This window comes from Nannospalax galili, unplaced genomic scaffold (assembly GCF_000622305.1).
Source record: "Nannospalax galili isolate Female #2095 unplaced genomic scaffold, S.galili_v1.0 scaffold663, whole genome shotgun sequence".
Classification (NCBI taxonomy): domain Eukaryota; kingdom Metazoa; phylum Chordata; class Mammalia; order Rodentia; family Spalacidae; genus Nannospalax; species Nannospalax galili.
In genome coordinates, this window is record NW_008351881.1 from 7,590,893 (window position 1) to 7,606,820 (window position 15,928).

The following is a 15,928-nucleotide window of genomic DNA, read 5'->3' on the forward strand; positions in this document are numbered from 1 at the left end:
ACCTGGTTCCTAAACAATGATACATTAATTTTCAAAGAACATGTGAATATATTCATTTACACTGAACACTGCAAATATTTAAATGACTTTTTATTGATGTCACAAACCTAATTTTTTATTATATAGTCCATAATTTTCTGGACAGCCCTAAACTCGTGTAATTTAATTATTTTTCTTAAAAGAGAATTTGTTTAATATGACATTTATTTATTTAATATGACATTAATATGACATAGGATTCTTTATAACATTTAAATGTTTTCACGAATCAAATAAAAATCATTTAGAAAATTGTTTGAGTTTTGAAAATATCTTTACAGTAGCATTGATTTTCAATAATGTGTTTTTGATAATTTTGTTCCTCTTAAGAATTTGTATTAATCAGAATAGACAAGCACATTTCTGAGAAAGCATGATGCAGAAGTTTCAAAGGACAAATAATGTATTGCACTATTTTTTAAAATGAAAATAAAGCTGAGGCTGGAGAGATGGCTCAGCGGTTAAGAACACTGGTTGTTCTTGCAGAAGACCTGGGTTCGAATCCCAGCACCCACATGGCAGCTAACAACTTTCCATAACTCCAGTTCCAGGGGATCCAGCAGCCTCTTCTGTCCTCCACAGGTATTGCACGACACGAGTACTTACCTACATGCAGGCATAACACTTATACACATAAAATAAAAATAACAAATAAAATATTTTTTAAAAAATGAAAATAAATCTAAGTATGGAGCATATACCTGTAATCACCATACTAGGAGGCTGAGGCAGGAGGATGGGGAGTTCAGGGCCAGCCTGAGATACATAGCAAGCCTGTGTCTCAGAAAAAAAGAGAACAGAATCTTTTTACCTTTAGTATTTATGTCTTCAGTATTTCTATATTTAGCCATTTTTTCCAGGGTGAAGAGGTTTCAAATGATTTTTGTCCCCCATAGTAACCCTATTTCAAATTTCCTCTACCTTCAAAGTAACATTGTTTTTGATGAACACAATTTGGATGAATTGCCAGTAAATTTTCTTTTTTTAAAAAAAATTTATTTATTATTTTTATTTTATGTGTATGCATATATTGCCTGCATTAGGTAAGTGCACCCATGTCATGCAATGCCCACAGAGGACAGAGGAGGCTGTCGGATACCCTGGAACTGGAGTTATGGAAGGTTGTTAGCTGCCATGTGGGTGCTGGGATTCGAACCTGGGTCTTCTGCAAGAACAGGCAGTGTTCTTAACTGCTGAGCCATCTCTCCAGCCCTGCCAGTAAATTTTCAACTCTAATTAAATTCATGTAAGTTTAATTCAAGTAACCTTTTTTTCTGTTTGTTTTCTTTTCTGTTCGTTTTTTGAGACAGGGCCTCACTATAGGACAGTCTGCTCTCTGATGCTTAATCCTTCTGCCTCAGGCTCCCAAAGAATGGGCTTATAGGTATATACCACCATGCCCAGCTGTGGTCAATTTTTTGTTTTGTTTTGTTTTTGTTTGAGAGAGGTTTCCCTGTAGCTCCAGTGGGCCTAAAGGTGGGCACCACCATACCTGACAGTAGTCATTTTCTTGGTAGTTGATGGAAATCCCCAAAGCAATGATTCTTGAGGTAAGGATTCCCTGTGGCTGAATGAACCCCCAAGAAGCGTGACACCAACAGAACAACACCTACTCATTTTGATTTAAATTGGAAATTGAAGTTTGATGTGGTGGCGCATACCTAAATCCTAGCACTAGAGAGGTAGAGGCAGGAGGATCTCCATAGGCTCGTGGCAGCCCAGTCTACATAGTAAGTTCCATGCTGGCCAGGGCTACATAATGAGACGAACAAACCAAAATGGAAACGCAGTGCTGGGGTGCTGGAAATGTAGCTCAGAGGCAGAGTGTATGGGTTTGACCTTGCACCACAAAAAAAAAGAAAAGGAAATGGTAAATGAAAATGTGTAAATATTGTATTATTATTTAGCACCTATATTGACTAAAACATTATCAAAAATAGAATTGAATACTCTCAAGAACATGCAAGCAAACCATATATACACATTAAGCAGATAAATGATTTTGCTAAGACCATAATGCATACATTGATAGAGCAACAGTATTAATTCAAGTCTTTGCTCTATAATAATCCTCCTCTCTTTGCTACACAATAGCAAGATGTTTCAGAAGACTGGATTGTTCATTATGAAGCTAAAGGAAAATGGGAGGAAAGAAAAAGTTTTAAGATTCCCTCCTCCTCCTCCTCCTCCTCCTCCTTCCTCTCTCTCTCTCTCTCTCTCTTTCTTCTTTTGTTATTTATTTATTTATTTTTGACAGGGTTTCACTGTGTAGCCCTGACTCGTCTGGAACTCAGTGTGTGGACCAGGCTGACCTCCAACTCACAGAGATTCTCCTGCCTCTGCCTCCTGAGTGCTGGGATTAAAGGTGTGTGCCAAACACCTCGTCTAAGATTCTCCATTTTCATAGCCTCATTAAAGCCTAGAAAACTGTGAGCAGATTAGGGTTATCAATCATAAAGGAAGACAGATATTTACGGAAAAGACAAGAATTCTATTTTTTTTCCATTAACAGAAACCACTCTCAAGTATTACTCATTCTGAATAACTCTAGCTGAAGGAGCCCAGCAATTTTGCTGTTTTCCCTCAAGCTAAACAGAAATGCACCACCAAAATTGAAATATAAGGAACTGGAAAAAAATCAGTGATTTGTTCCTTGATGGCAACTTTATGCCAAAGATATAAGGATTTCTTTACACTAAATGATTTTCTTCAGTTGGAAACAGCTGATAGAAATCTAGGTGAATGGATATAATTAAATAGCATGTAGCTCCAACTTTAAATGCCCTTTTTCTTCTGTTTGAGCTCAAGCAATTCAACATTTGCCCAGGAACTGGAGTTGAGGACTAGCTTTAAGAGTTAGGCCCTAGAGACATTTCAAAGTTGGCTGGACAAAGGCTCGGATGACTGCATTGGGGAACCATCCTGCCTTGGACTCAAATGGAGATTGATGACCTAATATATCTTTCCCAGCACTGATGGCCATAGTTTTATGAGCATCAAGAACTGGGTGTCTGCCATTGTCAACAAGCAGGGCTTCTGCAGAGCCTGTCAGTGCACACAGGCTGAGCATCCCCAAAGGCATGTCACAGTCTAGGATCTTGCTTGAGCCTTCACCACATGTAGGAGGGAAACTCTGCTCGGGAGGATGGTCTTTAGAGGAAAGGAAGTGTACTATTGCACTGCTTGGTTGCAGAAAGCTGGGGTAGGGCAGTGAGGTTTCCCTGCCACACTTGACTAAGGAAGCCAGGGTTAATAGCTCCTCATCTCAGGCCCCACCCAGAGCCTTGGATCAAGTGTTTGTAATCTTGCATCTTCTTTACTGAGTCCCCTTAATTGTATAAGCTATAGAGACTCCCAAATGGAGAGATTTCTCTGCTAGAAATTCCACTAAAATATAGCTTGATGAATGTATAAAGAATAGACAGGAACTAGAGTAGAGAGATAGCTCAGTGGTTAAGGACCTTGCGTCTTTAGTTCACAGCACCCAAGCCAGGTGGCTTATAACTGCCTACAACTCCAGCTCTAGCAGATCCAACACCCTCTTCTAGCCTCTGCAGGCACGCGCGCACACACACACACGCACACACACACAGAGTTACATACACATACACCTTAAAAGGATTAAACACACATTTTTAGTGTGTGGGGGAGATGTGGCGGGGTGTGGGGGGTGTGCACATGCATGCACGTTCAAGAGCACATGGGTATGTATGCTGAGTGCAGAGGGGTCAGAGTCCCTGGAGTTGGTGTTACAAGGGGTTGTAAACAACCCAACATGGGTTCTGAGAGGCAAACTCAGGTCCTCTTCAAAGCAGCCCACACTCTTAACCACTGAGCTGTCTCTCCAGCCCCATCTTTGCCTTTTACAGACCTGCTTCACCCCTGGCAAATCACCTCAGCCCAAGACACTTCAGTTTATCTCTGGTTGTCAGTTGTACTTTCTCAACTACAGCAATGAGTAAAAAACAGTTCAAGTTTAAGTGTCTCCATACCAGCTCCTCCCTGAAAGATTTCTTTGTAAGGTATTAATTATTTGAAAACGTTGAATGCTGGAAGAATTTTCATGTATGTTCTACTGTTTGATGTTTGGGTATCCCGATTTATCTTGTTTGATAGTAAAGTAATAATACTTGTCTTCCACACTTCCTGATGAGGGATGTCAGAGGATGGGGCTGAAGAAGTTTTGGCTGCTGTGATTCTGATTACAAAGCAATGCTGTCTATATGCCTATACACAGCTGTATACATGCACACACATGAATAACTTGAGACATTATAACATGCAGCATAGAAGACAAAAATCTAAAATCCCATCCAGCTAAGAAAAGCAGTTTCGTGACATATATTAACATTTCATTTACTATTTTACAAAAAAAAAAGATGCTGCTGTCAATTCAGCAGATTGTTTTCAACCTGCCAATGTGTCTTAGACACCTTACCATGGCAGTGTGCAGAAAAGACTTTCTTTTTAATCTTTTAATGGTTACATCATATTGTGTTATATGACTGACTCGTATTTTCCTTAACCATTTGCCTGTTAACGCACATTGGGTTCTTCTCAGTTTTCCCTGCAATGAACAATCTTGCAGGCATCACATTATACTTTAACATTTTTGAATAATTGCAGAAGTATTTCTCTATGATAAATTCCCAGAAGGTCAATTATCAGGTCAAGAGTTTGGACATTTCATTTTTAATAACTAGTATCAAAAGTACCAATAGTTTTATATCTATTTCCACTTGTAGTGAAGATATAAGAAAGTACTTTTTTTCCACTCCCTGAGTAACTCTGAAGCCATTTTGGGAATCTGATGGGTGATTCAGGAGTTCAGAGGTTTATTGCTCTTTGCAAAGAGCTAACAAAGACCTCAAAGGTGTCCCCTTTCCTTGATGAAGTGTGCTCTGAGTAAGCCACCTAGACAGATACATACTTAATTTGAAAGATTTTACCACCTCATACTTGGTGTAGATGGATTTACTAGAGACACTTTGCCAGTGAGTAAATAAGAAAGTGTATTAAACTGACACAATACTTAATAATAACTTAATTATTAAAGAAACAAAAATTGATCTTGATTTTTGGCACTGTTGTTCTAACAGAAGTATCACATTTAGTCTAACAGCCTCAAGATGTTTATAGCTTCAATTTCATTCTTATGTTACTTTGCAAAAAAAAAAAATGCTATTCCTTACAGGTACCTGAGAAGAGACCTTGCGTCTGTCCTTTACTGGAGAGGTTTGCAGATTCCAGGCTTGGGGTTTGCTTTGTTGTTTACTGTGGTTTTCATCTCTGGAAGAAGGGCCACTGAACACAGAGCCAAGAGACATTTGAAAGGTTATCTCGTCAAAGGCCATGAAACTGCTCTACAGAGCCCTGGGTTTTCTCTAGGCAGAGGAGAGATCTGTAGAAGACTCAGACAGCAGGGGATTAAGGATCTCTGGTCTTCCCACCTTAATTGTGCCCTAGCCGCCTTACAGTGACCTGTTTATACAGTAGCTTTATATATTGCTTTATCTCAAGCAGGCTGCTTCTCATTTTCCACATCTATAAAGTAGACATCATAGCAATGCCTATTCCACTGTAGTGGAGGCTATACAAAAAGTACTATACATGCAAACTGCTTAACTTAACCTTGCACCTGCCATGGATTCAGTAAAGGTTTGCTGTTTCATTATTAAAGATTTTGCTTTGAAAAAGAATACTGTCACTAAAAAATAAGTTTGAAACCACTAATTTGTTTCTTGTCATCTCTCAAAAAAGGCAATTCATTCTGAATTCCCAATGCAAGAATTCTTTTCATTCTCAGACCCCATCCTAATTTTGTGGATACTGTAGAGGCTCTGAAAGTCCCATATCCTCCCCCACACCAAAGGGCTCTGCTCTACCGCCAAGGGTGGCCAGAAGATGACTACTCTGGCTTCAACCTCAGCCCTGTGTAGGAGAACTAGAATGGTCCAAATGTTTCCCCTGCCCTGGGGGCGGGGGGTGTCTTAAGGTTAACCATGAGACCAGAAAGATGAAAGTTGCTGGACCTTAGAAATGTTATGTAGATGCCATGCTTTCCATGATAATATGAACATTTGAAAGGACTTCAGAAATAAACACTTGCACCTTCTAAGACGCTTATTTTTCTAGTGCTGGCCAGACTGTTTTTTTAAAGGAAGAATTCTTCTCACAAACATGTGCTCTTATCAGTTCTTTGTTTAGGAAAGCTTGTCTTTGTGTAGGGGAAGTTTTCAAGTCTTACTAATGAATCACAGACACAGGCAGGAGGGAGGGAGCATCAAGATTTTCCTTTCTGACTGGTCTAATATGAAACCAAAGAGGTATGGAGCAGCACCTCCCCAACTGTGTATCCTTTCTACCCAGGAACTCCCCTGCCAGTGACTGCTACAGCTTGAGAGCCAGACATGAGTTTAGGGAGGGGCTTCTTTGCATCAAGGACACTCAGGGTCTGTGGTCGACTTAGGAACAAGTAGACATAAAATCTGTAGAATTAAGGGATGAAAACAGCATTTAATGAAACCACTCCCTCCAGACGCTCTTGATCAAAGTCTGCTCTTGCACTAAGACAATCGATCTACAGTTGCATACATAAAATGTTGGCAACACTCTGTCCCCACTGCTTTCAACAGAGGCTTTAGCCCCTGAGTCTGGGCATCATCCCAGAACTGAGATCCAGTTGCATTACGCATACCAGGAGACACACCACCACAGCAGAGGCCCATGCAACCACTTTCTTTTAACCTCGCGTCTGTGAGAAGTTACTTTCCAAAAGTGTAAGTGAAACCTGATGTCTTCTCCGGGTGGTTATTTTTGCGCCTATGAAGTCAATAAAACTCTCCAGATTTATTAGACAGCCCTGCTGCGGAAGACAAGACCACTTCCTAGTCCCCAGCGGAAATGTGTGCCTTTCCTTTCTCTAACCTTCTGACCACACATTTTAATTTTATTCTTTTATTCCACCCCCCACCCCAGAAAACTTGTCAGAGCTATCAAAGATAAGCGGCTTGGGCTGCACTACATTTCCAATCTTTTGCATCCAAGAGTGATACATCAAGCTTATTGTTGCTTTCTTGGGCTTTTGTTCCTTATCTCCAGTTTTAGAGGGGCTCTGTTTGTTACATTGGGCTCAACAAAGAGCTTTGACTGTCTCTCCTTCTACCTCTCTGTACAGTGAAATTGTACTCTGTGACAGTTCACTGTGGCCCAGTGGCGGTGATAATGACAATCACCTTCTGTTCAGTTCAACAGTTTTTATTGAGCCTCTTTCCTCTGTCAGTGTGTTAGTAGGAGATGCAAAGATGTAGTGGAGAGCCAGAATCTCTTATGGGAAGCCCAGATGTTAAGGGGCAAAATTCACTGGTGTGACAGGTTCTGTGACAGAGCTGAAAAGGTCCACAGATTAGGTCAGAAAAGGCCATGAAAGACTTCTTAGGGACAGACCAAGAAGAAGGACCAGAATTGGTGGCAAACGACCAGGGGTGTGAAACTGCCTGGCACATTTGGGGACACAAACATTGTGATTGAGAATGAAGGCCAAAGATAAGCAACCCGTGTTCATACGGGAAGGTGGGCCTTGCTTTAGACAATGGAGAGCTAGCCATGAGGCTGCATGATTGTGCTACTATAATAAGAGAGGGGCAAGCAGCTAGGTGCTGTTGAGGGAAAGGTGTAGAGCTGAGAGCAACCCAGTAAGGAATCAGGGGAGAGGAAGTATGAGTCAGGGAGCTGTCAGGAAAAAGTGCTGGAGTGGTAAAGATTTCTGCTTCAGAAATTGCTTTAAGTGTTATATTTTGCTGGTGGAAATTACCTCCCAAATCCCCTTAATTCTAAATTGTTGATTCAATTTTTTTTTTTCTCCATGTTCTTCCTAAACTGACTTGAACTGGGAAGAAATTCCTCAGCGAAATCTTGGGCTACCAACTATGGCTGTGCAGCAGGGAAGGGGAGGGCTGCTGCGGCTGCATCAACACAAGCAGCAAGTCTTTGGAATGGTGTCGTGTGTGTGGCAGCTTCCATAGGCTAGGTGCAGAGAAACAAGGCTAACACCATCCCTGGTCTGGTCGTAGTTAATCTTGTGGAAAGAGATCTGTATTACCCTGATTGGTTTTCATTATCCTCATGCTGATAGGCTATTGGAACTCTATTTATTGACATCATTTTGGGGTGATGACTTTCCTTCCACTCTGTCTTACCTTGATGTTGTAAGAGAAAAGGGGCCTTGTCTGCATCACTGGTCTGGTTTTGGCAAAGGAAAGGAGTTGTACTCATCCTCAGGCGACCCTGAGGTTGTTCCCTCTGAACTCGGGCGCCTATACTGTTTCCTCAATTGTATAACGAGTCACCACTAACACCTACCTCATAGATTTGGTATGAAGACTAAATGAATAAGATTAAAATGAATGGATAAGAATGAAAGGAATCTGGATTAGAACGTAGTCATCTGTAGCACTGTCCATCACTCTCCTTGCTGTGCTTGTCACTGTGTAAGAGCTTCCTCTACCTACCGTGATGTGCACCTCCTTACTGGCCTACACACTTTTCACCACAACCCACTCTCCCACTCTGAGCCCTTCATAAAGCCCTTCCTGTCTGATGCCTCCTTACTCAAGGACAACTAATGGCTCCATCCTTGAATTCATCATGCACTTCCAAGGTCAATACTACTTTATTCATTAATGGAACGTCAATCCCAACACACATGGATAGTTAGCCTTTCTCTATTTAAGGGAAAAGAGCCCAAATCATGTAGAAAGGTGGGATGTTTAGGAATGCTGAGCTAGCCCATAGTATTATGTGTGTTGAAGTCATTTTCCTTGACTTAGGGTACAGCCTTGTTCAACAACAAAAGTAAAGAACAACTATGACAAGGACAGATCAATCTCAGATCCATGAAAAGTCAGATTGCTCCTAACAGTGAAGTTTCTTTACACATTAGACTCTCCTAGTCTGCTGTGAGTCACCGTTACCACAGGGCAATTAAAACCCTTCATCTCTTGGAATTACCTTAGTTTCTCTTGTTTAAGAAGTAATTTTCCAGCCTGAAGACCACCCTTCCTTTTGCACAATGCCTCAGCTAGCTCTCATTTTTTTCTTCTTTGATAGTCATCTCTGAATATGAGATTTTACTTTTCTGCTGTAGGAGAAAACATTACTACAGAGAACTGTAATAAGGACTGGGGAGGGGGTTCAGTGGGTAAAGTGCCTGCCATTCAAGCTTGAGGATCTGAGTTCAGATCCCCAGTACCACATAAAAAGATGGGCATGGTGGTGTGCATCTGGAATCCTGGGGCTTGGAGAGGGGCCATAAAGACAGGCAGATCCTTGGAATACTGGCTAGCCAGCTAGGTCGGTCAATGAGCTACACGTTCAGTGAGAGACTCTGTCTCAAAAAATAATGTGGATAGCAATCGAGGAGGACACCTGATGCCAACCTTTGGCCTACACACACACACACACACACACACACACACACATTCATCCACATGAATATGTGCATATCACACACAGAGAGATAGATGATTGATTGATAGATGATAGATAGATGATAGATAGATAAAGAGCACAGCAATATAAAAAATACCCGTATTTCTGCTTCTTTGCTGTCTGTCTACATGTCCTTCTTAGGACTTCTGTGGCACTGTGGGGCCTGTTTTGAAGAGACTCATATTTCACTGGATGGGGACTAGAGCTCCTAGTTCTAACTCTGACTCTGAAACTATCTCCTTGAGTGAGTTTGAGCAAGTCACAGATACTTAACTATTATCCTGTCTCAAGAATGGAAATATCATAAACTCAGACTATGTAGGATATGTTTGTCCCTCCTAACAATGTTTAAATGAGGCCACAGGCAATTTAGTTAGGAAACTTTAAGTAAGAACATAGGTTTTCATTTGTCCAGGAAGAGTCAGAAGATGTGGCCACACAAGGCCCACTCCCGCTCCATTTGCAGTAGCAGCCTCCTTTAACAGGGCTCAGACCCTGCTGTTCCCAGGGTGCTTACCAATTTCTGTTGCCCCAAAGGCAATATTGTCTGCTTTGCTCAGACATAAAATACCAGTCGCTATTTGTCAATGCACTTGTATTGGGGAAAAACATGTTTAAGCAATATGAGATGGGCTCTGTCCTCTGTGAGGGAGTGGCACCCAGGAGGTTCTCTGCCCAGCTCCAGGTGGTCATATGGAGGACCTGGAGCTGCTGGAGGAGAGCACGGTGTGGGCATTGCCGGACGGACTTAGAGCAAGCTGCATCTGTACACCATGAGGTGAGCGGCATATGGACCACCCGCCATCTGAATGCCAGCCTTGCTAGGCTGTTGGCTCTTCAGAGGCAAGAGCCTTCTGATCCCCAGGTCGCCTTTTGAAAATAATAAAATTAAATTAAACTAGAAAGAAGTGGCAGAATAATCTTTCTTGCCGTGGTTGCTTTGTTCATTTACCAACTGGCCTCCTCACAGCTCTGAGTTTGATTTCCTGGTGCTAACCAATCCATAAATTCCTTTCCTGCCTAAGCATAAGGCGCCACTAATTTTAGCCATTTTATAAATGGAGTGAAAATTCTCCAAATTGTGTTGAAGGGAGGGCATCATGCAGAATTTATGCCAGGACTAAAACACTAATAGAAATAATAAATCATCAATAAATTATCAATTTCCTTGTCCAGCTTTTCAATGTTGAAAGGACTCTGGTTTTTTTTTTTTTTTACATTTTTAATTTAGACATGGCTATTTTTCAAATGGAATTAATGACCACAAGCTAGTCTCATTCTCTAATTACAGTAAGAGACACTAGACAAGAATTGTTCCAGACAGTGACCCATCTTGGCTGAGCCCGACTCTGGGCAGTTTTGCTGTGTGCTGGCTTAGTACCTGGGGCCAGGAAACATCTGTTATAACATGCGGTCCAGCGGGTGCTCTGCTTAATTATAAAATGGCATCGCAGAGTCCCTTTGAGCTGGCTGGCCATCTCTCCTAATGCTTCACCATCAAGAAAAACGTAATTTTTGATGTTCTGTGAACTGAATCTCCAACCTAAGTGTGGAATCACTTTGAGGATGGTGAAAGAGTTCAAACTTTACCCTCAGGAAAAGGTTGTGGGGAAAGACAAAACAAAGAAACACTTTCTGACTGCAACTGAGAAGGCTGGACAGGGGCCGGGTGCTTCGTGGAACGAGCTGTTTACATAAGGCTTCCTCCCCTTCTTGCAGGGATTCTGTTAGGAAGGTCAAGGACAAGGACATTTCAGAAACATCAGGCACAGTGGGGAAAGGTGGAGGGACCACTCGTTCATCTTGAGTGAGAGGAAGGACAAGCCTCTGTGGTGAGGGCTCTGGGGTCTGCACACACAGGACTCGGTAGTGGCGAGAATCTCTCAGCAGCGGTAAGCCCTCACCTTCCGGAACCCTCATGCTCTGATGGCAGCAGCGGGGGGCTCTGGTTGGCAGTGTCTGCTTAGGACTATTTCCTCGCATAGGCTGTGGTAATCACTTCCAGACCATTGGTATATTTTTGATTTACATCATGTTACAGAGGAAGAAGTCTTTTGGATTTTTTTTCTCTAAATCTTCTTAAATTGTTGTTTTCGATTCATTGCCAGTTTTGTTTTTTTTTCTTAAGGGGGAAGTTGATGAACTTTTAAACATGCCATCACATGCTCTGAAATGGCAATTCTTTATTCTTCTAAAGTTTGTTTCAGAAAAAACATTTTGAAGTTGTGTGTGTGTGTGTGTCTGTTGTATGCATGTGTATATGTACGTGTACGTATGAGGGTGTGTATATATACATATGGGGGTGTATGTGGTTTGTGTGTGTAGTGTAAGTATAGGGGTATGTATCATGTGTGGTGTGTGTGTATGGTGTATACGCGTGTGGTGCATATATGTGTGGTGTAAGCACATGTATGCTGTGTCATGTATTTGTGTAGTGTGTGTGATGAATGTGTGTGCTGTGGTGTGTGTGTATGTATAGTATATAAATGTGTATGTGGTGTATTTGGGGATTTGTGTCATGTATGTGGTATATATGTGTAGTGTGTTTATGGGTGTGTGTGTCATGTATGTATGTGTGGTGTATGTCTCTGTGGTGGTGTGTTGTGTTCGTGTGTTGTTTAGAAATAGATGAAGAAAGAAAAGATGTAAAGGTAGCTCTTGAAGTTTATATTTTGTTTCTGTTAGAACAAACGTTGACAGACTGGGAGGACCTTCACGCTAGTGTTTGGGATGGGCTTAGGAAGGGAAGCTGCACATTCATTTTAATCATGTTTCGGTAACAAGGAGCAGCAGCCGAAGGGTTAAGTCCTAAAGCAAGGAAATATCTCTAAATCAGAAAACAAAGGGATACTTGCATATTTCCGAAGATGACATCGGATCAGCTTGTGGATTTCAAGCAATTATGGGATATTATGATTCCCACTGAGTTTGCATTCGTTGGAATACTGCTCTTTTTATTTCTCCATGTCCTGGGGTTGTACACTGAAAGAGCCCTGTTCAACTTCGCATGTCAGGATTTTGAAGGAAAAATTATAGTAAAATATGTTTAAAACAGTGGGACCTTATGTAAGTGAACACAACATTTTGCAAAGCTTTCAAAAATCTTTTTGTTAGAAATGTGGTTTTTATTTTGTTTCTTTTTTTTTTTTTTTCCTTTTCTTATTTTTTTCCTCATTATTTGAGCCTTTCCCTCCTCTCCTCTACCAAGGAAAGACGCAAGAAGTTTCAAAGAACGTCTATAAACAGCAGCATGCATTCAGAGCCTGGGGACTCATAATGGATTTGTTTCAATGGGACACCCCACATGGAAAATAAACAAGTGAGAAAGTCCATTTGTGTCGATAACTTCAGTTTCAGCAATTGCAGCGACAGTCACAATGTCTGAGTAAGTGTCCCCTAGAGTCATCTTGGAGAAAAATGATTATTAATTGAGGTTCCTTGGAATCGAAAGATGGGTTGTTCCTAAAGAATAGAAACTTTTCTACAGTATAAGGAGCTGAAGATTCAGTCCATAGATTATTTTTTAAAAACTGAAGATTCTTTTAAAAATAGAATTAGGGACTGGAAAGATGGCTCAGCAGTTAAGAGCACTGGCTGTTCTTCCAGAAGACATGGATTCAGTCATAAGCACGCATATGATGACTAACAAATGTCCAAAACTCCAGTTCCAGAGGATCCAATGCCCTCTTCTGACTTTGGTGGGTATTGCACAACATGGTTGCACTTACATACATACAGGCAGTACATTCATACACATGAAATAAAAAGAATAAATAAAATATTTAAAAAATAGAGTTAATGAAAAGTAAAACAAGACAAAAGCCAGACAGGATACAGGACACAGATCAGGAACTGTGATGCATGAAGCTCATCTTAAGACAATACATAATTTTAAAATATATTTTATTTATTATTTTTATTTTATGTGTATGCGTGTATTGCCTGCATGTAGGTAAGAGCACCCGTGTTGTGCAATGCCTGTGGAGGGCAAAATTACGGACAGTTGTTAGTTGTCATGTGGGTGCTGAGATTCAAACCTGGGTCTTCTGCAAAAACAGTCAGTGTTCTTAACTGCTGAGCCATCTCTTCAGCCCCAAGACACTATATAATTTTAAAGATTTTTCTATATTGTGGATGCCCACAGAGACCATAGGGCATTGGAGCCCCTGGATTTAGAGTTACAGGCAGTTGCAAGCTGCCTAACATGGGTGCTGGCAACTGAACTCTGGACCTGTACAAGAGCTCTTAACTACTGAGTCATCTCTCTAGTCCCTGCTGTGATATTTTGTTCTCTTAAAGGAAAGAAGTGGTTTGGTTAAAAATTGCATTTAGTTGTCAATGACAAAGACTTAACTTTGGTAGCTTAAACATACAAGGGAAATTTCTTATTCTTCCTCTCTCTCTCTCTCTCTCTCTCTCTCTCTCTCTCTCTCCAATGTCTCACTACAAAGCCCAGGGTGACCTTAAACTCACTCTGGACCCCAGCTAGTCTTCAACTCTGGCTCCTGCTTTAGCCTTCTCAGTGGTGAATTATGGGCATGAGCCCCCACACCTACTCTACAAGGGTTATTTTGTATATAAAGAGATCCTACCCCTGCCTATTCAGGGCTCATACCATAGATTCCCAGTCTCAGGGACCCATACTCTGTCCATCTCTCTGCTCTCCCCATTCTTACATAATAATGTCCCTTTTAGCCACCATGAATTGTCTCTAATCATAACACAGAAAAGGGGAGGACAAAAGGCACCTCACCTGGCTTGATTATCTCCATTTAAGGAGAAATGTGTCAGACCATTTTACTCACAGGTCACTGACTAAATCTTTGTCACATGGTTATGCCTAGCTTCAAGAGAACTTGGGTGAAAGATGAAGTCTTTTAAGAAGAAAAAATGACCGTTCCAAAAGAGGTGAAGGCTCCATTAATAGTAATAAAGGAAAGAGGAAGGTTCCACGAGAAGCTAGACATCTGTTCACTCCCATGGTGTATCCTTAGTGCCACTGGATCGTCAGGGCTGCTGACGGCCTCTCCTGGATGGTGTAACATTTAAAGGCACTGGCATGACAACCCAGTTCTGTGGGGCAGTATCTCAAAGCATATGGCCAAACTGTGATTCACTGATCCTTTTATTATTTGAGGAGTTTAAGTGATGGAAATTTTGTGTATGTAACTAAAGTGCAGAAAAGCCCACATGCCTTGAGGCTCTAAATTAAGCAAATACATTCTTGTGCTTGAAAATTACATTTGGAAATGGTTGCTTATTTTACAATTTTTTTCTTCCACATAATGTCGGAGGCTAAGCATTTTTAATGCCTATTTTTGAAAATTATGTGAAGTCATACATGGAAAAAAAGGAAGGCACTAGGAAGTAACCAGCTTCAGAGACAGTTACAGGAACGGGCATTTCTGCCCTCAAACGTCTTGACTGTGTGAATTCTTTTCACTTTTTTCTTTTATGTTGCTAAAATTCCACCAATCAAAGATTCGTCTCTAAAACTGTTAATAATGTTTTTCTGAAACAAACTTATTTGTCTTTTAAAAATGTGTGCTGATTAAAATAATGTTCTGCTGACCTAGTGAATGGAAGGAACTTATGGTTTTAGTTTTCCTTTTCATTTGAGAAATAAAATATTCTTTCAGCAAAAAACTCATTATGAACAAAAAGACACACTGTAAATCCCATCTTTCTTTGACTCAGATTTTGAGACTCTTTCCTTCCTCGATGCAGATTTTGTGTGTATAAGCGTTCGTAGAAAAGCACATAGATACTCTGGAAATAAATAAAAAACATTTTTACCTGAATTAACAATCTTGTATGTACTATTCTGTGCCATATAACAAAAGTTAAGACTGAGCAAGCTGCCTCAGTGTCTTGGGGTACTCGCTACCAAGCCTGACAACCCGAATTCTTTCCCCAGGACCCACATAGTGGAAGGAGAGAACCAGCTCCCACCAGTTGTCCTCTGACCTCCACATTCAGGCTGTGGCATGGAAAATGTTTTCAGCATCATGTATACCTGACGTACATATATATGTATATAAAGTATATAAATTATATACATATATATTTTAAGCCTGCCTGTTAATATTGGAGTTTTCAACATAGAGAGAAATGTTATCATTTTGGAGCACAGACCATTTTGCCTCAGTATTTTATTGTGAAGGCAATTGTGGCCTGCAGGGTATGAAGAAAAACCTTGAGAGAAATGAGAAGAATGGTTATTTTGGAACTGTAATCCCACATGTTAGCATTATTTCCAAAAAAACGTTCTAGATTTTTAATTATTAGGTTGACTACAGTCTACATTTGCCTAGAACAGTGTCCATTGATCTCTGTTGCCCTGGCATGATTTTTATTAGTTCCCACTTTCATTCTCAAAAATGGTGCATTTGGAAGGCAA

General features: G+C 40.8%; 1 long non-coding RNA gene across 1 annotated transcript in view; it reads left to right on the plus strand.

The window, feature by feature from the left end:
• The window catches only part of LOC103746583, a 59,383-nt gene extending 44,086 nt beyond the window's left edge, over positions 1–15,297 (plus strand). The window contains exons 5-6 of the long non-coding RNA XR_003846356.1: positions 12,737–12,913; positions 14,373–15,297. This is a non-coding gene — a long non-coding RNA (uncharacterized LOC103746583). The remainder of the gene's footprint in view (positions 1–12,736; positions 12,914–14,372) is intronic.
• The last annotated feature ends 631 nt before the right edge of the window (positions 15,298–15,928 follow it).